The following is a 25,190-nucleotide window of genomic DNA, read 5'->3' on the forward strand; positions in this document are numbered from 1 at the left end:
CACTGCTTCTCATTTAAGTGGAGGTAAGAAAAGATCTCAGAAGATGCTTGGTGGTGGGTAAGCCCTCGTGCCCCTCCTCCTATGAGCATCTTCTCCTCTTCTTCGTTGCCTCCGCTTTCTCTACTGAAGATAGTCGAGCTCAAGGGAAATTACAAGTAGAGCCGCCAAGACTGTGAGCAAGTGGTGTGAGCAGAAGCCTTTGAATGAGAATCAAGGCGCTCACCACTTGCAGCAACATTCCCTGTGACCTCAGGAACTTTAAACAAGTTTTGAAAGCTGCAAGAATTGCAGAAACTTAGACAGAGCCAGATAAATTTAGAAACCATGTCAACTGCAAGTTATTGTTGATTAAGCTTCTGAGGGCTCCTCGCTGCTGCTGAGCAGCTGTTAATCAGCTGGTCATGATTAAGAGAAGGTGGTAAATGGAGCGGCGACGTCGAAAATGTCAGATCATGCGTAAAATGAACATTGCACACTCATTGACTTCATGATAGGAAAAGGGTGGCTCAAGTAAATGTTGGTCCCTTAGAGGATGAGACCGGGGAATTGGTAATGGGGAACATGGAGATGGCAGAAACTCTGAACAAATATTTTATATCAGTCTTTACAGTAGAGAACAACTGGTCTATAGTTTCCTGCTTTTTGTCTGCCTCCTTTTTTAAATAGGGGCCTCTATCATGATTCTCTTTCTGTCTTTATTGTTTCTCCTCTACTGACTGTGCCAAGTTGGCATTAACAACGAGAACCTGGTTCATGGCTGTCGTTTGAGAAAAAACTCTGCTGGTGTTCTACCAGTAGTTGTATGAGGAGTATTACGATAAGTAATTAGAACATTTGCTAATTTGTGATCCAGCGACAACTGTCGTTTCTTTGGATTTGGATCCAATATTTGCTTGATGAGGGCACGTTTTACAATTTGTACTGTGCGCTCTGCTGCACCATTTGAAGCAGGGTGGTATGGTGAAATTTTGGTATGTTTCACACCGTTCTGCTCATGAAATGTGCAAATTCTTCTGAACAAAATAGTGGCCCATTATCAGACACAATTTCTTCTGGGAGGCCATATAAAGAAAATAATCTTTGTAAATTGTCTAATTGTTGTTATTTTACGCATCGGAAACCCATCTACCCACTTCGAATGACTATCAATCACAATGAATAATTGCTATCCTTCTAGCTCAGCAAAATCTACATGTAACCTTTGCTACACCTTGGGAGGTCATTTCCATGGCTGTAATGCTACTATTGGTGGTTTCTTGCTTTACCGATTGAAATGTTGTACAGTGACTAACGATGTACTCGATATCATTATCTAAGTCATGGCCACCATAAGTAACTGCATGCAAAACTCTTGGTCAAGCACATTCCCAGGTGCTGGTCATGAAGATCTCTTAACAATTTGGATATGAACTTATTTGGAATAACTAATCTTGCACCACACATGATACAATCTTTATCCACTGATAATTCATTTCTACGAATGAAGTATGGATGAATACCTTCCTCGGATACCTGGTTTGGCCAGCCATTTGCCATGTAATCATATACCTTTGACATAACTGGGTCACATTTGGTTTCTCTACCAATCTCTTCAGCTGTGTCTGGCAGCTTATCAAAATAGAACGCTTTTTCCATATTGGGTGTAACTTGTAATGGGGATGGCAACCTAGACATAGCATCAGCATTACTATCAAACTTAGGAACAATAACAATGGCTATAGCCCAATTACTTAGATCTACCTTACAGATAATGTTCACAGTCTCTAGTCTTTTGAGTTCTTGCTCAACTTTCTCCAAGAGTGCATATGGTACATGACGTGGCTTGCAGTAAATTGGTCTAGCAACCTTATTTGCCATGAAACCTTGGATCAGACTGCCTGTTTCGTGAAACACCTTTGGATACAGCTTGATGACATTATCCTTCGATGCAAATCTCATTTCAACATGAAAAATTTCATTCCAATGCAGCTTCAGTGATCCCAACCAATTTCCACCTATTAAGGCAGGCTTGTCCCCTGTCACCAGTAAGAGGCAAGCTCTGAAACTGATCCTTGTATTTCACCGGTATGGTGATACATCCTACAACATGCTCTCCTGAGTCACCTTGCAACTCTATCTTCAATTTTTCCAATGGAAAATCTCTCAACTTGTTGAGAATTAGCGATTCCGGTACTATGCTCACAGATACACCAGTGTCGATTTCCATGGGTATCCTGGTTCCTGCAACGTCTACTTGGATGACGATACTTTGCGAATCGCTGTTAGATACGCTTGTGCAGTGAAAAACATTTCTAGTCACTCCACATACGCTCCAAAAGTTTCTAGGTCGCGATGGAACTCACCCAAGCGCCCTATTATTCCCTTAGGCGTGGCCATCTGGACTCTTGAAAAGTCAACAGTGTGTTTGAAATTTACCTTAGATTTTTAGCTGTGCGGCAAAACAAATTACTTCTCAAAGTCTCTTTGTTGTTTGGCTGAATGATCCACCAACAAAAATTTCAGCTAGGGAATCCAATTATCCAATTTCATCGCCAATGTGATATATTCTTTACGACATCACAAATTCACACATTCTACAAGATTACTCCATTACATCAAGTCACCTAGTGGAATACTGTGGTAAAGCAGTAGTTGCTTTACCACAGTATTCTACTAGGTGGAGTAGTAGTCCACTAGGTGGAGCTCTATTACATCCCCCACCAACAGCATCCTGGATGTCACCATTGACCAGAGACTTAACTGGACCAGTCACATAAATACTGTAACTACACAGAGGCTGTGTGTTTTGTGGCAACTGCCTCATCTCCTTACTCTGCAAAGCCTTTCCAGCATCTACAAGGCACATGTCAGGAGTGTGATGGAATACTCTCTACTTGCCTGGATGAGTGAAGCTCCAACAACACTCAAGAAGCTTGACACCATCCAGGACATAGCAGCCCATTTTATTGACACCTCATCCACTACTTTAAACATTCACTCCCTCCACCACCGGCGCACCGTGGCTGCAGTATGTACCATCTACAAGTCTTGCCAAGGCTTCTTCGGTAGCACCTCCCAAACCCGCGACATCTACCACCTAGAAAGACAAGGCAGCAGGTGCTGGGGAACACCACCATTTGCAAGTTCCCCTCCAAGTCACTGACCATCATGATTGGAAATATATCGCTGTTCCTTCGCTGGGTCAAAATCCTGGAATTTCCTACCAGAAACTTAACTGGACCAGCCACATAAATAATGTGGTGAGTACCTTCACCACATGGACTGCAACAGTTCAAGAAGGTGGTTCACCACCACCTTCTCAAGAATAATTAGGGATCGGCAATAAATGCTGGTCTTGCCAGTGACGCCGACAACCCATGAATGAATTTAAAAAAACAATTGCCCATTCACCAAACATCCTACTGTTACAGACCATCACAGTGTCCACTTTACCTCAATTTTTTATTCTATGTTACTTCATCAAAGACCTCAATCAGACATGATTTGGCTGTCCCTTATTAACCCATGCTTCTTAAAGTGAGAATTAATTTTCTCCTTGACAATGGTCTCTAGTGATTTTCCCACCACTGACCTTAAACTGATTGGCCTGTAGTTATCAGGTTTATCCTGCTCCCATTTTTTTGAACGGATGTAACATTTGTAGTCCTCCAGTCCTCCGACAACACAACAATATGCAAGGAGACATTTTTTTTAATTCATTCGCGACATGTGGATGTCGCAGGTAAGGCCAGCCTTTATTGCCCATCCCTGATTGCCCTCGGGAAGGTGGTGGTGAGCCGCCTTCTTGAATACAACTGAGTGGTTTGCTAGATTATTTCAGAAGGCACAAAAAGATTTGTTGGGTTTCCTTTTATGTTGCCTGTTAATCTTTTCTCATATTCTCTCTTTGCCCTTCTTTTATCCTTTTTCAATTTCCCCCTGCATTCTATATTTGCCTGGTTTTTGATTGTATTCTGTACCTGATATTTGTCATGAACCATCTTTTTCTGTTTTATTTTAATCTCTATTTCCTTTGTCATCCAGGGAGCTCTAGCTTTGGATGCCCCCTTTGCTCCTGATAGGAATATGCTAGGTATGTACCTGAACTTTCTCCTACCATTCTCGAATGCCTACCATTACTCATTTATTGTTTTCCTGGCCAATCTTTTTTTCCAGTCCACCTGTGCTAAATCCCTTCTCAAATCACTGAAATTGTCTCAATTCAAGTTGGGTGTTTTCACCTCTGATTTTCATTTTCCGTTTACATAAAAACTTTAAACATAATTATATTCTGATCAATATTACCTAAATGTTCTCCCACTGAAACACACTCTACTTGCCCTACTTCATTCCCCAGAACGAAAGCCAGTACTGTGTCATCCCTCATTGGGCTGGAAACATTCTAATTAAAAAAGCTCTCCTTCTTAGGAATTCTTCATCCTCCTTGCTCTTTACTCTGTTTCTTTCCCCCAATTTATATTTGCGTAATTGAAGTCCCCTACTATTGCTGCTATATTATTCTTAAGAGATTTGCCTACAGATTTGTTCTTCACTCTCCTCACTATTAGGGGGTCTTTAGTAAACATCCAGCAATGTATCAGCTCCTTTTCTGTTCCTAAACTCTAACCTAATAGATTCAATCTTTGAACTTTCTAGCATATCATCCCTCTGTAGAACTGTAATATTATCCTTGATCAACACTGCCAGCCCCCTCCTTTCTTTTACCCATTCCTATCCCTCCTGAATACATTGTAAACAGAAATATTCAGTTCACATTCCTGCACATGTTTAAGCTAAATCTCCGTTAATAGCCACTATATCATAAACCAGTGTGGCAGCTTATGACTGTAGCTCACCAACCTTATTTTTAAGGATGCAACTCGTGGCAACTGTAATGTCCTTACACAATACTACAAATCCACACGAGGCACATTCTATGGACAAGGTCACTCCATGACCTGAACCTTTATTCACAGGACCAAGAAGTGATGACCCTGCGTGGGACCTACCTTTATATACCTGGATGACCAGGTGAGGAGTGTCTCCCACAAATTCACCCCTGTGGTCAAGGTGTGCATTTCTTACGTATATACAATATTGCAGTGTTGTTACATAAAGGTTACTTACATGACATCACCTCCCCCTCAACATCTTATTGGGATCATAGGTTAAGTCTCTCTGATGGTCTGCGCTCTCTCGTGGAGCGCTGCAGTTGGGGCTCTGGTTGTTGAGCCTTGGTATGCGTGTCTGTCACCTGTGGTGATTCCGGCCTGTCCGGGCTGACTGCAGGGACTGTGCATGCTGCTGAATGTTCTTGTTGCTTGTTTACTGGCGGTGGTGTGAATACCATATCATGATCTTCCTCAGGTTCCTCAGTGTCCATGCTGAACCTTTTTTTTACTTGGGCCAGATGCGGCATATCTGCCCATTGTTAAGTTTAACCACAATGACCCTATTCCCCTCTTTGTCTATTTCAGCACTCTCAAGCCATTTGGGCCCCAAAGCGTGATTGAGAAAAATACGGGATCATCAATTTCTATACATCTCCCCCTTGAATTTCAGTCATGGTACTCGTTTTGGGATTGGCGCTTGAGCTCAACAATGTCGGACAGGACTGGGTGAATGAGGGACAGCCGAGTTTTGAGTGTTGATCCCCGTGAGCGAGTGCGATCAGGACCTATAGGCCAGCAGGAGGCGCGATAGGCGGCATTGAAGGGAGGGTCCTTGAATCTGGAGCATGCCTTGTTTTATGATTTGGACCGCATGTTCCGCCTGGCCATTGGAGGCCGGCTTGAACGGTGCTGTCCTGACATGGTTAATGCCATTAACTGGCATGAACTCCCGGAATTCGTAGCTTGTGAAACATGGGCCATTATCACTAACAAGGATGTCCGGCAAGTCGTGGGTCGCAAAGACCACACGCAGACTCTCCACGGTGGTGGATGTCGTGCACAAATTCAAAATGATGCACTCGATCCATTTCGAGTACACATCAACCACAATGAGAAACATTTTCCCCATGAACGGGCCCGCGTAGTCTACGTGAATACTTGACCATGGCCTGGTGGGCCAGGGCCACGGGCTGAGTGGGGCCTCTCTGGGGGCATTGCCCAGCAGAGCACACGTCGTGCACCTGCGAACAGAGTGTTCCAGGTCTGAATCAATTCCTGGCTACCACACAAGTGACCGGGCAATGGCCTTCATCAGCACGATGCCTGGGTGCTTGCTGTGGAGTTCCCTGATGGATGCTTCCCTGCCCCTCTGGGGCATGACTACCCAGCTGCCCCATAGGCTGCCCCATAGTAGGCAGTCGGCTTGGATGGAGAGCTCAGCCATCCGTCTGTGAAACGGTCTGACCTCCTCAGGGCATGCTCCGTGTGCGGCGCCCAATCCCCAGTCAGGACACATTTCTTAATCAAGGATAGGAGGGGATCTCTGTTGGTCCAGATTTTGATCTGGCAGGCTGTGATGGGGGAGCCTGCACTGTCAAAGGCATCGACAGCCATGACCATCTCAGCGCTTTGCTCTGCTGCCCCCTCAGTGGTGGCCAGTGGAAGCCTGCTGAGCAAGTCAGTGCAATTTTCAGTGCCGGGCAGGTGCCGGATAGTGTAGTCATACGCAGCGAGCGTGAGAGCCCATCGCTGTATGCGAGCTGACGCATTGGCATTGACAGCCTTGCTGTCTGACAGCAGGGATGTTAACGGCTTGTGGTCCGTTTCTAATTGGAACCTCCTGCCAAAAAGATACTGATGCATCTTTTTCACCCCATAGACACATGCAAGTGCTTCCTTCTCAACCATCCCATATCCCCGTTCAGCTTGAGAGCGCGACCTGGAGGCATAAGCCACAGGTTGGAGTTGGCCTTCAGCATTGCACTGCTGCAACACGCACCCAACCCCATAGGACGATGCATCACATGTAAGAACCAATTTCTTACAGGGGTTGTACAGGGTCAACAACTTATTCGAACAAAGCAGGTTCCGCGCCCGATTAAAAGCTCGTTCCTGACAGTCCCCCCAAAACCAATTGAAACTCTTATGTAGGAGCACGTGTAGCAGCTCCAACAATGTGCTCAAGTTCGACAGAAAGTTCCCGAAATAGTTCAAGGGTCCCAGAAATGAACGTAACTCCGATGTGTTGCAGGGCCTGGGTGCTCATCGAATCGCCTCCATTTTGGATTCGGTGGGCCGAATCCCGTCTGCAGCAACCCTCCTGCCCAGAAATTTGACCTCGGGAGCCAAAAACACACACTTAGACTTCTTGAGTCACAGGCCTACCCGGTCCAGTCGGCGTAGCACCTCCTCCAGGTTGTGGAGGTGTTCCTTGGTGTCACGACCGGTGAAATACGATTGTTGCAGGAATGGATTTGAACAGGCTTTCCATGTTTCTTTGAAAAATCGCGGCCGCTGATCGAATGTCGAACGGACACCTGTTGTAAACAAACAGTCCCTTGTGCGTGGTGATGGTGGTCAGTAGTTTATATTCGTCGGCCAGTTCTTGGGTCATGTAGGCTGAAGTGAAGTCCAACTTGGTAAACAGCTTGCTGCCTGCCAGTATGGCGAAAAGATCCTCCGCTCTCAGGAGCGGGGGTATTGGTCTTGTAGGGACACCCGGTTAATACTGGCTTTGTAGTCGCCACAGATCCTGACCGAGCCATCTGCTTTTAGGACAGGAACGATGGGGCTCACCCAGTTGCTGAATTCAACAGGCGAGATGATGCCCTCTCTCAGCAACCGGTCCAACTCACTCTCAATTTTCTCCCGCATCATATACGGCACAGCTCTGACTTTGTGGTGCACTGGTCTGACGTCCGGGGTGATGCGTATCACTACTTTGGTACCTTTGAACGTACTGACGCCAGGTTGAAATAGTGACTCAAATTGCTGTAGGACCTGTGAGCATGAACTTCGCTCCACAGATGACATGGCGTACACATCCCCTCATTTCCAGTTCATCTCAGCTAACCAGCTCCTCCCCAACAGTGCGGGACCATTGCCCGGGACAATCCAGAGCGGCAGCCGGTTCACCGATCCATTGTGTGTGACCGCCAACATTGCACTGCCTAGCACTGGAATGATTTCTTTGGTGTACATCCATAATTGTGTCTCAATGCGTTCTAATTTGGGTCTGCTGGCTTTGAGTGGCCACAGCTTTTCGAATTGTTGAACACTCATGAGTGACTGGCTGGCCCCCGTGTCTAGCTCCATGCGTACAGGGATGCTGTTTAATAGGACTTTCATCATCATAGGTGGCGTTTTGGTATATGAGCTGTGAATATTTGCCACATGAACCCGCTGAACTTCAGCGTCCATTGATTTGCCCCAGGCGTCATCCTGCCTCGTAGACCCCTCATCTGGTTCATCCGCCTTTTTTTAGCCTGGTTACAGGCTTTCTGCACATTCTGGCTAAATGGCCACTGAGGTTACAATTTCTGCAGATGAACTGTTGAAACCTGCAAGTTCTGGCAGCATGAACTGAGATTCCCATTGTTGCGAACAAAAGAGGCATTTCTCGCTGACTGTCCCTTTGACTGCTATTGAGCACCCTGTTAGTGGGTGTCAATGGCCCCATCCCGAGCCGCATTGTCCACTGAGGTAGCGTAAATGTCCGTTCAGCCTCCCATTGTCTCTGTTGGAGACTTACTCTTGGATCTATTGCTACCTGGGGTGTGTCGAACTGCCCTTGCCTGCCTGCGGGGCTCTGAGTCGCGTTTGATATTGATTCCCTGATCCATCGCCACGTTGGAGGCAGAATTGCGCGCTTATATTATCTTGGTTTCCTCCTCCCCGCCATAAAAGTCTAAGCCATCAACGCCGTCGCTTCCAAGGTCAAGTCCTTAGCCTCAATTAGCTTTCCGAAAATCCCAGCATGACCTCAATAAAGAAATCCCTTAGCATCTCCCCCCTGCAGGCGTCTTGTGAACTTACAGAAGCTGGCCAAGCGGTGGAGAACCGCAACGAAATCCGGTATGCTCTGTCCTTCCCAACGTCGATGGGAAGAGAATCTGTGTCGGGCCATGTGTACACTGCTCGCCGGTTTGAGGTGCTCACCGATTAGTTTGCTGAGCTCTTCAAAGGTTTTGTCTGCCAGCTTCTCGGGTGCGAGCAGGTCTTTCATGAGCGCGTAAGTCTTCGGTCCACAGCTGGTCAGCAGATGAGCCCTTCGCTTGTCAGCCGCTGCGTCTCCCAGCCAGTCCTTCGCGACAAAACTCTGCTGGAGCCTCTCAATTAAATCATCCCAATCCTCACCAACACAGTACCATTCCTCTGTGCTGCCGGTGGCCATTCTCGTGGGTCATTGATTCCCGTTTCTTATTGCCAATGTATTGTCCTTGCACAATACCACAAATCCACATGAGGTACATTCTATGGACAAGGTCACTCCATGACCTGAACCTTTATTCACAGGACCAAGAAGAGATGACCCTGCGTGGGACCTCCCTTTATATACCTGGATGACCAGGTGAGGAGTGCCTCCCACAAGTTCACCCCCTGTGGTCAAGGTGTGCATTTCTTACGTATATACAGTATTGCATTGTTGTTACATACAGGTTACATACATGACATCAACGACCGGAAGCATTCTGCGCATGTGCACTTCCGGGACTTTTACGAATTTAAATGTGCAACAAAAATAAAGACTTGCGCATGCGCAGATGTTGACCGGGACTCAACAGCTGTGTCCATCTTGTTCCACCTGGAGCTGGGGTGGAGAGAAAGAGAGACACAGTGGAGGGAGAGAGAGAGACAGCATGCGTGCCGTGGACGCCGACTCTTTTTGCGCATGAAGATTTGATCCGCTCGTGCATGTGTAGTACGATAAATGAGGAAGCTGCAAGTGGGGCCGAAATGGACCATGTTACCGAGCTGTTGCTCGCGTCTGAGTCCCTAAATTACCTATTGAACATCAATGACTGTCCTAAAGGAGCCTCCAGGACTTTTGCCTCGAATATCGCAGTGATTAACTGCACAAACATTTTTGCAGCCTCCTGTGGGAGAGGAAATTGGAGGTGGGAGAGAGAGCGAGACTAGGGCAGAGAGACAGAGTGAGACTGGGGCAGAGAGAGAGAGAAAAAAAGAGAGACTGGGGAGATAGAAACTGCGGCAGGGAGAGAGAGAGAGATTAGATCAGAGAGAAAGAGAGCGACCTCAGAGAGCTGTGGTGACTGGGTCATTGAATGTATTTAAGGTGGAGATAGATAGATTTTTGAAAGATAAGGGAGTTACAAGTTACTCGCGGGCAGGGAAGTGGAGTTGAGGCCAGGATCAGCTCAGCCACGATCTTATTGAATGGCGGAGCAGGCTCGAGGGGCAGAATGGGCTACTCCTGTGCCTATTTCTCATGTTCTGATGTTGAAGGGAAAAAATGTACAGGGCTATGGGAAAAGAGCAGGGGGCTGTATGTAATGGAACCAACCAAGGGGCAGGCTATCTTAGATCTGGTCCTATGTAATGAGACAGAATTAATAAACAATCTCCTAATAAAGGATCTTCTTGGAATGAGGTTCAATAAGATCAGAGAGCTAAACTCGTGGCTTAAAGACTGGTGTGGGAGAAATGGGTTTTGTTTCCTGGGGCACTGGGTTAAGAGGGAGCTGTTCCGTCGGGACGGACTCCACTTGGAATGTGCTGGGACTGGGGTCCTGGCAAACCAAATAACTAGGACTGCAGAGACAGCTTTAAACTAATTAGTGGGGCGGCGGGGGAGGTGGGGGGGAGGGTTTAGGTGAGCAGAAACCTAAAAGCTCAAAGAACAAGGTGAAGGCAATAGAGTGGGGTAGCACTGGGGGAAATGAAACCCAGGGCGTGACAGAATCTATAAACATAAGAGTGTATCAGAAACTGGGGCCATAGCAGGAGAAAATGGCAAGAAAACACATTTAAAAGCTCCTTATCTGAATGCATGCAGCATTCATAACAAATTAGATGAGCTGTCAGCACAAATAGTTACAAATAGGGATGATCTGGTAGCCATAACAGAGATGTGGTTGCAAGGTGACCAACACTGGGAACTAAACATTCAGGAGTACTTGACAATTCGGAAGGACAGACAGAAAGAAAAAGAAGGTGGGGTAGCTCTGTTGATAAAGGATGGAATCATTGCCAGAGTGAGAAACGATATTGGCTCAAATGATCAGAATGTTGAAACAGTTTGGGTGGAGATAAGGAATAATAAAGGGAAAGGGAAACAGTCACTGGTGGGTGTAGTCTATACGCCCCCCAACAGTAGCAACTCTATTAGTGGGAGTATAAACCAAAAAATAGTGGGGGCTTGTAAAAAGGGAACAACAATAATCATAGGTGATTTTAACCTCCATATTGATTGGACAAATCAAATTGGTCAGGGTAGCCTTGCAGAAGAGTTCATAGAGTGCATAAGGGATGGGTTCCTTGAGCAGTATGTAACGGAACCAACCAAGTGGCAGGCTATCTTAGATCTGGTCCTGTGTAATGAGGCAGGATTAATAAACAATCTCCTAGAAAAGATCCCCTTGGAATGAGTGATCATAGCATGGTTGAATTTCAAATTCAGATGGAGGGTGAGAAAGTTGGCTCTCAAACCAGCATACTAAGCTTAACTAAAGGAGACTACAAAGGTATGAGTGCAGAGTTGGTTAAAGTGGACTGGGAAAATAGATTAAAGTGTAGGACGGTTGATGAACAGTGGTGTACATTTAATGAGATATTTCATAATTCTCAAGAAAAATATATTCCAGTGAGGAGGAAAGGGCATAAAAGAAAACATAGCTATCCGTGGTTAACTAAAGAAATAAAGGATGGTATCCAATATAAAACAATGGCATACAAAGTGGCCAAAACTAGTGGGAGGACAGAAGATTGGGAAGCTTTTAAAAGCCAGCAAAGAATGACTAAAAAAATGATTAAGAAAGGGAAGATAGACGATGAAAGTAAACTAGCACAACATATAAAAAGAGATAGCAAGAGTTTATACAGGTATATAAAACAGAAAAGAGTGGCTATAGTAAATGTTGGTCCCTTAGAGGACGAGACTGGGAAATTAGTGATGGGGAGCATGGAGATGGCAGAAACTCTGAACAAATATTTTGTATCAGTCGTTACGGTAGAGGACACTAAAAAAATCCCAACAGTGGATAGTCAAGGGGCTATCTATAAGTCGGGAGGAACTTAATATAATCACAATCACTAAGGAGATGGTATTCCGTAAGATAATGAGACTAAAGGCGGATAAATCCCCTGGACCTGATAGCTTGCATCCTAGGTCTTAAGAGAAGTAGCGGCAGGGATTGTGGATGCATTGGTTGTAATTTACCAAAATTCCCTGGTTTCTGGGGAGGTCCCAGCAGATTGGAAAACTGCATATGTAATGCCCCTATTCAAAAAAGAAGGCAGACAAAAAGCAGGAAACTATAGACCAATTAGTCTAACATCTGTGGTTGTGAAAATGTTGGAGTCCGTTATTAAAGAAGCAGTAGCAGGATATTTGGAAATGTATAATTCAATCAGGCAGAATCAGCATGGATATATGAAGGGGAAGTCATGTTTGATAAATTTGCTGGAATTCTTTGAGGATGTAACGAACAGGGTGGATAAAGGGGAACCAGTGGATGTGTATTTGGACTTCCAGAAGTCATTTGACAAGGTACCTCAAGATAAAAGTTCACGGGTTGGGGGTAATATATTAGCATGGATAGAGGATTGGCTAACTAACAGAAAACAGAGAGTCAGGATAAATGGTGCATTCTCGGGTTGGCAATCAGTAACTAGTGGAGTGCCACAGGGATCAGTGCTGGGACCCCAACTATTTACAATTTATATTAATTACTTGGAAGGAAGAACCAAGTGTTATGTAGCCAAGTTAGCTGATGATACAAAGATGGGAGGAAAAGCAATGTGTGAGGAGGACACAAAAAACCTACAAAAGGACATAGTCAGGCTAAATGAGTGGGAAAAAATTTGGCAGTGTGAGGTAATGCATTTTGGCAGAAAAAAAAATCGAAGAGCAAGTTATTGTTTAAATGGAGAAAAATTGCCAAGTGCTGCAGTACAGCACAATCTGGGGGTACTTGTGCATGAAACACAAAAGGTTAGTATGCAAGTACAGCAGGTGATCAGGAAGGCCAATGGAATCTTGGCCTTTATTGCAAAGGGGATGGAGTATAAAAGCAGGGAAGTCTTGCTACAGTTATTCAGGATATTGGTGAGGCCATGCCTGGAATACTGCATACGGTTTTGGTTTCCATATTTAAGAAAGGATATACTTGCTTTGGAAGCAGTGCAGAGAAGGTTCACTAGGTTGATTCTGCAGATGAGGGGGTTGACTTATGACTTATGTGTAGGTTGGGCCTCTACTCACTGAAGTTCAGAAGAATGAGAGGTGATCTTATCAAGATGTATAAGGTTATAAGGGGACTTTACAAGGTGGATGCAGAGAGGATGTTTCCACTGATAGGGGAGACTAGAATTAGGGGGCATAATCTTAGAATAAGGCACCGCCCATTTAAAACTGAGATGAGGAGGAATTTCTTCTCTCAGAGGGTTGTAAATCTGTGGAATTCACTGCCTGAGAGAGCTGTGGAAGCTGGGTCATTTAATAAATTTAAGAAAGAGATAGACAATTTCTTAACCGATAAGGGAATAAAGAGTTATGGGAAGCGGGCAGGGAAGTGGACCTGAGTCATGATCGGATCAGCCATGTTCGTATTAAATGGCGGAGCAGGCTCGAAGAGGTATATGGCCTACTCCTGCTCCTATTTCTTATGTTCTTATGACTGGAGCAGAGAGAGAGTGAGACTGGGGCAGAGAGAGTGAGAGGCTGGGGCAGAGAGAGTGAGAGAGAGACTGGGGCAGAGAGAGAGAGAGACTGGGGCAGAGAGAGAGAGAGAGAGAGAGAGAGAGACTGGGGCAGAGAGAGAGATGGGGGCAGAGAGGTCAACTGAGGCAGAGAGAGAGTGAGACTGGGGAGGGAGAGACTGGGGCAAAGATAGAGAAAGACTGTGGCAGAGAGAGAGAGACTGGGGTAGAGAGAGAGAGCGCGAAAGACGAGGGCAGAGAGAGAGAGAGAGAGATGGGGGCAGAGAGAGAGGGAGAGAGAGAGAGTGGGCAGAGAAAGTCTAGGAGGGAGAGAGAGACTGGGGCAGAAAGAGAGAGCGACTGGGGCAGAGAAAGAGAGACGGGCAGCGAGAGAGAGAGGAGCAGAAAGAGAGAATGGAGCAGAGAGAGAGACTGGGGAGAGAGAGAAACTGGGGAAATGTAGAAAGTAGGTACAGGAGTAAGCCATTCGGCCCTTCGAGCCTGCACCACCATTCAATATGATCATGGCTGATCATGCAACTTCTGTACCCCATTGCTGCTTTCTCTCCATACCCCTTGATCCCTTTAGCCGTAAGGGACACATCTAACTCCCTTTTGAACATATCTAATGAACTGGCCTAAACAACTTTCTGTGGTATAGAATTCCACAGGTTCACAATTCGCTGAGTGAAGAAGTTTCTCCTCATCTCGGTCCTAAATGGCTTATAGCTTATCCTTAGACTGTGACCCCTGGTTCTGGACTTCCCCAACATCGGGAACATTCTTCCTGCATCTAACCTGTCCAGTCCCGTCAGAATTTTATATGTTTCATGAGATCCCCTCAGTCTTCTAAATTCCAGTGAATATAAGCCTAGTCGATCCAGTCTTTCTTCATATGTCAGTCCTGCCATCCCGGGAATCAGTCTGGTGAACCTTCGCTGCACTCCCTCAATAGCAAGAATGTCCTTCCTCAGATTAGAAGACCAAAACTGCACACAATACTCAAGTTGTAAGACCTTCCTGCTCCTATACTCAAATCCCCTCTCTATGAAGACCAGCACGCTATTTGCTTTCTTTATTGCCTGCTGTACCTGCATGTCTACTTTCAATGACTGATGTACCATGACATCCAGGTCTCGTTGCACCTCCCCTTTTACTAATCTGTCACCATTCAGGTAATAATCTGCCTTCCTGTTTTTGTGGATAACCTCACACTTATCCACATTATACTGCATCTGCCATGCATTTACCCATTCACCTAACCTGTCCAAGTCTCCCTGCAGCCTCCTTAGTGTCATCTGCAAACTTGGAGATATTACATTCAATTCCTTCGCCTAAATCATGAGTGTATATTGTAAATAGCTGGGGTCCCAGCACTGAACCCTGTGGCACCCCACTAGCCACTGCCTGCCAGTCTAAAAAGGACCCATTTATTCCCACTCTTTGCTTCCTGTCTGCCAACCAGTTCTCTATCCACGTCAACACATTACCTCCAAAGCATATGCCTTAATTTTGCACACTAATCTCTTGTGTGGGACCTTGTCAAAAGCCTTTTGAAAGCCCAAATACACCACATCCACTGGTTCTCCCTTAACCACTCTACTAGTGGATAAGGGAGAGAGAGACTGGGGCAGAGAGATAGACTGGGGCAGAGAGAGGGAGAGAGACTGGGGCAGAGAGAAAGTGAGAGAGTGGGGCAGAGAGAAAGTGAGAAGATAGAGATGGGCAGAGAGAAAGAAACTGGGGCAGAGAGAGAGAGAGGCACCATTGCATCTTTTCAAGAATAAACAGGTCAGGTCACCTGACAAATTCCTGTGTTAATGAAGCTATCTTGCAGTCTGTGTGTTGTGATGTCGTAAGGGCTATATCACATTGGCAATGAAAGATAGGATTCCTGGAAAACCTAGCTGAACTTTTTGTTGGTGGATGATTCCAGCCAAACAACAGAGACCAGCTAAAAATCCTAGGTAAATTACAAGCACAGTTGGCTGAACTGAAGGGTCCAGATGGCCACATCTATGGGAATAATAGGGTGCTTGGGTGAGTTACAATCCAACCGTAAGACTTTCAGAGCATATGTGGAGTGGCTAGAAATGTTTTTCACTGCAAATATTATCATCGAAATCCCCTATGATGAAAACCGTAACCGAGTGGTGTTGGATAGAAAATGGGCTATTTTCCGAACTAAAGCGGCCTCGAGGTGTATGAAACCCTGAAAAACTTGCTTGTTCCCGTCAAGCCAAAGGACACATCACTTACGGAGATTCTAAGGAAGTTAGAACAGCACTACAGTCCTGAGCCTGTGGAAATTGCTGAAAGTTATCATTTTGGAACACTCGATTAGTTAATTGATGAAATTATCAGAGTACATAGTAGCATTAAAGAAACTGTCATTCGGAAACTTTAAGGACCGAGCATTGTGTGACCACTTTGTTTGTGGGATGAAAAATGAAGCGATCAGAAGAAAGTTGTTGACAACTCCTAACTTGACTTTTAATTTAGCTTGTCAGAGAGCTATGTCAATGGACATAGCCGACCAATATTTCCGAAAATTTTGTACCATTTCCAGTCGTGAGACAACCGATGTGAATCGCCTGCAAGTTAAAAATAAAAGGCAGTTGGTCCCCAAGGTCTCAGCAACTGGCAATGGTAACAGAGCATTAAAGTCATGCTATCGGTGCCTGGGACAACACATTGCCCAAAGTTGTTCACATATGAAGATAGAACGTTTCTTCGCATCTTGCAATGGCATGCCGACTGAAGAGTAAGCCAACTTTCAAGACTATAAGTAGAAATCCCCAGAGAGTACATAGGATTGAAGAAAAGCAACAGGATGAAGAGATACATGTCATCAGGAGCACGGGGTATCTAACAGCGATTCGAAAAGTATCATCATCCAAGTAGATGTTGCAGGAACCAAGATAGCCGTGGAAATCGACACTGGTGCATCCATGAGCATAGTACCAGAATCGCTATGTCTCAACAAATTGCGTGATTTCCCATTGGAGAAATCCAAGGTAGAGCTGCGAGGCTACCCAGAAAAGAACATTCCTGTGGTAGGTCATATCAACGTACTGGTGAAATACAAGGATCAATTTCAGTGTTTGCCTCTCTTAGTAGTGGCAGGAGCCAAGCCTGCCTTACTAGGAAGAACTTTGTTGGGATCACTGAAGTTGGATTGGAGTGAGATTTTTTGTGTTGAAACAAGATTTTCATTAAAGAGGGAGAAGTGTAATATAGTTCCACCTAAAGTACAACTGCTCCACCTAGTGGACTACTGTGGTAATGCAACTGGGAGGGTGATGGGAATAGGTTGTGCGGGGTGGGGGAAGTGAACGGGGGGGGACAGAGGAGCTTACTGGCATAGTCTCAGGGGTTGGCCATTTCAGACTGAGATGAGCAGAAATGTCTTCACTTCGGGGGTTGTGACCACACTTGGAGTACTGTGAACAGTTCTGGGCACCACACCTTAGGAAGGATATATTGACTTTGGGGGGAAATACAGTTTAGCTTTACCAGAATGATACCTGGACTTCACGGGTTAAGGTAGAAGGAGAGATTACACAAACTCGATTCAATTTGAATTGAATTTGATTTCAATTTCAATTTGGTGGTAGTTTGCAAGGATGGGAGGGGGTCAAGGGTTTGTTTTTGGAGGAGGGGGATGACGATGGCAGATTTGAGAGAGAGTGGGACAGTACCTGAGGAGAGAGAACAGTTCACAATGTCAACTAACATGACAGCCAGAAAAGAAAGTTGGGCGGTCAGCAGTTTGGTGGGAATAGTTTCAAGGGAGTAGGAAGTGGGTCTCATGGACAAGATGAGCTCGGAGAGGCCATGAGGGGAGGTCGGAGAGAAACTGGAGAAAGATGTGAGGTCAGGGCTAGGACATGTGGGATCCTTGGAGGTAGCTTGGCCCAGTAGCTTGGGGAAGGAAGGGAAGAGGCAGAGGGGGCTGAACGGATGGTCTCAATCTTAGAGACAAAGAAGTCCATGAGCTCCTCATACTTATTGTTGGAGGTGAGGGTGGAGACTGGGGAGAGGGGTTTAAGAAGGTGGTTCACAGTGTACTATGAATTTCACATAGAGAGAGGTCCTGTGGGAAGAAGGAAGGAAGGAGGACAGTAGGAGTATGTTTGCGTTTGTGTGTATGTATTGGCACATGTGGCGGAGCCTGGTCTCCAGTCATCTTGGATCCCCTTGCCACTGGACCAAGACCTTGCTCCATTAAGCAAGTGTGCTGGCTGAAGTGCAACGGCCACCACACATTAAAAGAATTCACACACAGGCACCTTCCACCATTTAAAATGAGTTCATCAGTCACCTGAGTACTCATTTTTAGCATGGAAGCAAGTCATCCTCGACCCCGAGGGACTGCCTATGATGATGATGATGATGATGCAACTAATGCTGTAAATAATAAATAAGTCACATCACCTGACAAGCTCCAGGAATTAACGCAGTCTATGCATTTGTGATGTTGTATGAGGAAGCTAGACATGGGGTCGAAATGAACTATGTTACCGAGCTGCTGCTCGAATCTGAGCCTGCTGGGACTTTTGAGTTACCTATCGAATATCAATGACTATACTAAAGAAGCCTCCAAGACTTTTGCCTAGAATATTGCAGTGATTATTAACAAGAACATTTACAATGCCTTCGCTGGGAGAGAAAATCGGAGGTGGGAAAGGGAGACAGACTGGGTCAGAGATTGAGAGCGAGTTTGGGACAGAGAGAGAGACCGAGGGGAGAGAGAGAGAGAGAGAGAGAGAGAGAGAGTGAGTGGGTCACAGAGAGAGAGAGAGAGAGAGAGAGAGAGAGAGCCTGGCTGAGAAAGAGAGAGACTGGGCAGAGAGAGAGAGAGAGAGAGCCTTGCTGAGAAAGAGAGACTGGGGCAGAGAGAGTGAGACTGGGGCAGAGAGAGAGAGAGAAAAACAGAGACTGGGGCTGAGAGAGATACGCAAGAAGAAAGAGAGATGGGGAGAGAGAGCAACTGGGCCAGTGAGATAGACTGGGGCAGAGTGAGAGAGAGACTGGGCCAGAAAGAGAGAGCGACTGAAGAGAGGCTGGGGCAGTGAGAGAGTGGGCAGATAAGGTCTGGGGGAGGGGGTTGGGGGGGGAGAGAGAGACTGGGGCAGAGAGAGAGACGGAGCAGAGAGAAAAAGACTGGTGCAGAGAGAGACTGGGGCAGAGAGAGAGAGAGAGAGAGAGAGAGAATGGAGCAGAAAGTGAGACTGGGGCAGAGAGAGAGAGAGAGAGAGACTGGTTGTGCATGCGTAGTACGATAAATGAAGACGCTGGAAGTGGGGCCGAATCGAACCACGTTACCGAGCTGCTGCAGGAGTCTGGGGCTGCTGGGGCTTTTGAGTTACCTATCGAATATCAATGGCTATACTAAAGGAGCCTCCAGGACTTTTGCCTAGAATATTGCAGCGATTATCTACACGAACATTTACAAGGCCTTCTCTGGGAGAGAAAATTGGAGGTGGGAAAGAGAGACAGACTGGGTCAGAGATTGAGAGCGAGATTGGGACAGAGGGGGAGGAGGGAGACCGGGGGGGGGGAAAGAGAGAGAGAGTGAGAGAGAGAGAGAGAGAGAGAGAGAGAGAGAGATAGATAGAGACTGGGGCAGAGAGAGAGAGAGAGAGAGAGAGAGCCTAGCTGAGAAAGAGGGAGACTGGGCAGAGCGAGAGAGAGCCTGGCTGAGAAAGAGAGAGAGAGAGAGAGAGAGCCTTGCTGAGAAAGGGAAAGACTGGGGCAGGGAGAGACTGGGGCAGAGAGAGTGAGAAACAGAGACTGGGGCTGAGAGAGATACGTAGGAAGAAAGAGAGATGGGGAGAGAGAGCAACTTGGCTAGTGAGATAGACTGGGACAGAGTGAGAGAGAGACTGGGCCAGAAAGAGAGAGCGACTGAAGAGAGAGGCTGAGGCAGTGAGAGAGAGTGGGCAGAGAAGGTCTGGGGGAAGAGAGAGACTGGGGCAGAGAGAGAGAGAGAGAGAGAGAGAGAATGGAGCAGAGAGTGAGACTGGGGCAGAGAGAGAGAGACTGGGGCAGAGAGAAACTGGGGCAGAGAGAGATGGAGAGACTGGAGCAGAGAGAGAGAGAGAGAGAGAGAGAGAGAGAATGGAGCAGAGAGTGAGACTGGGGCAGAGAGAGAGAGAGACTGGTTGTGCATGTGTAGTACGATAAAAGAAGAAGCTGGAAGTGGGGCCGAATCGAACCACGTTACCGAGCTGCTGCTGGAGTCTGAGGCTGTCGGGGCTTTTGAGTTATCCTATCGAATATCAATGTCTATACTAAAGGAGCCTCCAGGACTTTTGCCGAGAATATTGCAGTGATTATCTACACGAACATTTTCATGGCTTTCTGTGGGAGAGAAAATCGGAGGTGGAAGAGAGAGAGAGACTGGGGCAGAGAGAGAGAGAGAGAGACTGGGGCAGAGAGAGAGAGAGAGAGAGAGAGACTGGGGCAGAGAGAGAGAGAGAGAGAGAGACTGGGGCAGAGAGAGAGAGAGACTGGGGCAGAGAGAGAGAGAGACTGGGGGGAGACAGAGGAAGAGACTGGGGCAAAGAGAGATTGGGGCAGAAAGAGTGACTGGGGCAGAGAGAAAGATTGGGGGAAGAGAGAGAAAGAGTCGGGGGGGAGAGAGAGACTAGGGCAGCGAGAGTGACTGGGGCACATAGAGAGAGTCTACGGCAGAAAGAGAGAGAGCATGGGGAGGAAGAATCTGTGGCAGATAGAGAGAGAGAGAGAGACACGGGAGAGAGACACTGGGGCAGAGAGAGAGAGAGAGACTGGGGCAGAGAGAGAGAGACAGGGGCAGAGAGAGACAGGGGCAGAGAGAGAGATGGTGTGAGAGAAAGACTGGGGCAGAGTGCGCGAGAGACTGGGTCAGATAAAGAGAGAGAGTGGGATAGAGATGGGAAGAGAGAGGGGACGGGGGAGAGGTAAAGAGCACGGAGAGCCCTGTGGGGAAGGGAAATGTAATGCATGTAGATAAGGTCTGCCCACCACCAGGGGGCACCACCGTCGGAGGTCCTAGGATCATAGGTACACACATGCTGGGCCCAGTATATAAGCTGAACTTCATCTTTGTATCTTCACTTCTGGAAGCCATTAAAGACTGACCAGGTTACACCTAGTCACTGGCTCACAGTATGGAGTTCATTGTATCATTTCATACACACTGGAAAGAACATGATCCAGGCCTAAAGGGGGCGGGGGTTGGGAGCGAAAACTTGATCCGGATGGCAAGATGGATCACTTTCTTCTAATCCCACCGACTTTACACCCACACCACATTCTCCCTCTCCTCTCCCTACACCTGCTTGATTTGTCAGAAGCCTCGGTAAGTGTGGCAAGTGACATCATTAATGTTATATATGTGGACTTGTATTTATTCAGTACAGCCACCAGAGGGCTCATCCCCTGGAGTCCCAAGGGATCCCATAATCCCTTGGGAGCACAGGTATTTAAGGAGGCTTCACAGATTGGAGAGGCACTCTGGAGACCTGCAATAAAAGACTAAGGTCACACTTTACTTTGAGCTTACAGTGTTCAGTCTGACTCTTTCTCCATACAATACAACTGGCGACGAGATACAGATAGCGAACCCAAAGATGCAGAGAACAGTGGCTATCCTGGAGAAATTCTCGGAGAGAGATGATTGGGAAACTTTTCTGGAGCGACTCGACCAATACTTAGTGGCCAACAAGCTAGATGGGAAAGAGAGCGCTGCCAAACGAAGGGCAATCCACCTCACCCTCTGTGGGGCACCAACGTATGGCCTCATGAAGAATCTGCTCACTCCAGCGAAACCCATGGAGAAATCATATGACGATTTGTGCACCCTGGTCCGAGAGCATTTGAACCCGAAGGAAAGCGTTCTGATGGCGAGGTACTGGTTCTACACCTACAAAAGGTCTGAAGGCCAGGAAGTGGCGAGTTATGTCACCGAGTTAAGACGCCTTGCAGGACATTGCAAATTTGAAGGACATGTGGAGCATATGCTCAGAGACATTTTTGTACTTGGCATTGGCCACGAAACCATACTTCGCAAACTTTTGACTGCAGAGACCCCAACCTTGAGTAAGGCCATAGCGATAACCCAGGCGTTCATTGCTACCAGTGACAATACGAAGCAAATCTCTCAGCACACAAGTGCTGCTACAAGTACTGTGAACAAAGTGATGTTGTTTTTAAATCATACCGTACAGGGCAGGTCACACATGCCTGCAGCTGCATGTCCGCAGATGTCTGAGTCTACCATCAAAGGTGATGAATGCTAGGCCATTAACACCTTATGCCAATTCAAAGAGTACGTTTGCAAGGGATTTGGAACAATAGGACACCTCCAACAAGTGTGCAGGCGAGCTGCAAAGCCTGTTAAACCTGCAAACCACCATGTTGCAGAGGAGGACAGATCCATGGAGGATCACGATGAGCCTCAGATCGAGGAGGCAGAGGTACATGGGGTGCACACATTCACCACGAATTGTCCCTCGATAATGCTGAATGTTGAACTAAATGGACTCCCGGTGTCAATGGAGCTGGACACGGACGCGAGCCAGTCCATCATAGGCAAAAAGACTTTTGAAAGGTTGTGGTGCAACAAGGCCTCAAGGCAAGTCTTAACTCCAGTTCGCATGAAACTAAGAACCTGCACAAAAGAACTGATTCCTGTAATCGGCAGCGCTACCGTACAGATCTCTTACAATGGTGCGGTGCACAAGCTACCACTCTGGATGGTGCCAGGCGATGGTCCCACACTGCTCGGCAGGAGCTGGCTGGGAAAGATACGCTGGAACTGGGAGGACGTCCGAGCGCTATCGCCCGCTGACGACACTTCGTATGCCCAGGTCTTAAACAAATTTCCTTCACTGTTCGAACCAGGCATCGGGAAATTCCAAGGAGCAAAAGTGCAGATCCACCTAATCCCGGGGACCCGACCCATCCATCACATGGAGAGAGCAGTACCGTACATGATGAGAGAAAGGGTAGAGATCGAGCTAGATCGGCTGCAAAGAGAGAGCATCATTTCACCAATCGAGTTCAGCGAGTGGGCCAGTCCTATTGTCTCAGTCCTCAAGGGAGATGGCACCGTCAGAATCTGTGGCGATTACAAAGTAACTATCAATTGTTTCTCCCTGCAGGACCAATACACAGTACCAAAGGCCGACGACTTCTTTGCAACGCTGGCGGGAGGAAAGACGTTCATGAAGCTGGATCTGACTTCAGCCTACATAATGCAGGAACTGGAGGAATCATCGAAGGCCCTCACCTGCATCAACATGCACAAAGGTCTTTTTGTTTATAACAAACGCCCATTTGGAATCCGATCAGCAGCGGCGATATTCCAGAGAAACATGGAAAGTTTACTGAAGTCGGTCCCGCACACCGTGGTCGTCCAGATCGACATCTTGGTCACAGGTCAGAACACAGTTGAGCACCTGCAGAACCTGGAGGAGGTTCTTAGTCAACTCAATCACATGGGGCTCAGGTTAAAATGCTCGAAGTGCATTTTCCTGGTGCCTGAAGTGGAGTTCTTGGGAAAGAGGACTGCGACGGACAGCATTAGGCCCACCAACGCGAAGACGGAGGCAATCGAGAACGCACTGAGGCCACAGAACATGATGGAGCTGCGGTCGTTTCTGGGACTCCTGAACTACTTTGGTAACTTCTTATTGGGTCTCAGCGCACTGTTAGAACCACTGCATGTCTTACTACGAAAAGGAGGCGAATGGGTTTAGGGCAAAAGCCAATAAAATGCCTTTGTAAAAGCGAGAAAATTGTTATGCTCAAACAAATTGCTTGTGTGTGTGATCCATGTAAGTGTTTGATACTAGCATGTGGTGACTGCAACCGGTTGCTGATGCATCCAGGAGTCTGTCTAAGGCTGAGAGGGCCTACAGCATGACTGAAAAAGAAGCGTTAGCGTGTGTCTATGGGGTAAAGAATACCTGTTTGGTCTAAAATTCGATTGGAAACTGACCATAAGCAACTTATATGCCTGTTTTCCGAGAGTAAAGGGATAAATACCAATGCATCGGCCCGAATCCAGAGATGGGCACTCATGTTTTTTTTAATGTTTTATTCGTTGCCAATCTTTCCAATTCTTTGTCAGATCAACTTGTCAGATCATAAACGCCAAAGGTCACCTTGGGCCCAAACAAGGATCACTCTGCGCCAATGATTTTGCTCTTAGCCAAAAGGCCTAGAGTCAAAGCTGCACCGTTCCTGGAAGTACTGCAATACCAGGTTCGTGCCATGGAGGTGGACGGGGCAGGCCCCCCACCCACCTCCTATTTCCAAAAAGCATAGGAGAACCACCTTCCTGATCCAGAGAGAACCACTTTCTGGTCATGGTTACTCCCCTGTCAGGTCAGTTACGCATGATTTTAGCCAAAAGGCCAATGGGCGCTCATGTTTTTTTTTAATTTATTTTTTTATTATTTATTTATTCGTTGCCAATCTTTCCAATTCTTTGTCAGATCATCTTGTCAGATTACAAACGCCAGAGGTCACCTTGCACACATCAAGGATCACTCTGCGCCAATGCTCTTAGCCAAAAGGCCTAGAGCCACTGCACCGTTCCTGGAAGTACTGCAATACCAGGTTCGTGCCATGGAGGTGGGTGTGTGCCCCCCACCCACCTCCGTGGAGGTGGATGGGTCAAGCCACCCCACCCACCTGGGCGCTCATGTTTTTTTTAATTAAATTTTTCGTAGCCAATCTTTCCAATTCTTTGTCAGATCACAAACGCCAGAGGTCACCTTGCACACATCAAGGATCACCCTGCGCTAATGCTCTTAGCCAAAAGGCCTAGAGCCCAAGCACCGTTCCTGGAAGTACTGCAATACCAGGTTCGTGCCATGGAGGTGGATGGGTCAGCAACCCCACATTTCCAAAAAGCATAGGAGAACCACCTTCCTGATCCAGGGAGAACCACGTTGGGGTCATGGTTACTCCCCTGTCAGGTCAGTTACGCATGATCTTAGCCAAAAGGCCGAGAAGCGATGTGCGCTCATGTTGTTCACATACAACTAAGCCATCTGCCACGGGCCAGGCACAGAAAACTGCGCCGATGCTCTCGGTAGGCTGCCATTGCCCACCACGTGGGTGGAAGTGGCGCAGCCCGCAGATCTAGCCATGGTTATGGAAGCATTTGAGAGTGAGCAATCACCCGTCACTGCCTGGTAGATCAAAACCTGGACAAGCCAGGACCCCTTATTATCTCTAGCTGTGTGCTTCACGAGAGCTGGTCCCGTGTACCAGTGGAAATGCAGGAAGAGATAAAGATGTTCCAGCGGTGCAAAGATGAAATGTCTAGACAGGCAGGCTGCCTTTTGTGGGGCAATCGAGTAGTGGTCCCCAAAAAGGGCAGAGACACCTTCATCAATGACCTCCACAGTACCCACCCAGGCATCGTAATGATGAAAG

At 46.9% G+C, this 25,190-nt stretch overlaps 1 non-coding gene and 1 pseudogene across 1 annotated transcript; both read right to left on the minus strand.

Annotated features, from left to right (window-relative positions):
- Positions 1–23,971: 23,971 nt before the first annotated feature.
- LOC139277757 (U2 spliceosomal RNA) lies at positions 23,972–24,172 on the minus strand (annotated as a pseudogene).
- Positions 24,173–24,576: 404 nt separating this feature from the next.
- Positions 24,577–24,768, minus strand: LOC139277774 (U2 spliceosomal RNA). Its single transcript, XR_011596137.1, has one exon. It is a non-coding gene; the product is annotated as a U2 spliceosomal RNA (small nuclear RNA).
- Positions 24,769–25,190: the final 422 nt, after the last annotated feature.

Source organism: Pristiophorus japonicus, chromosome 12 (genome assembly GCF_044704955.1).
Source record: "Pristiophorus japonicus isolate sPriJap1 chromosome 12, sPriJap1.hap1, whole genome shotgun sequence".
Taxonomy (NCBI): Eukaryota; Metazoa; Chordata; class Chondrichthyes; family Pristiophoridae; genus Pristiophorus; species Pristiophorus japonicus.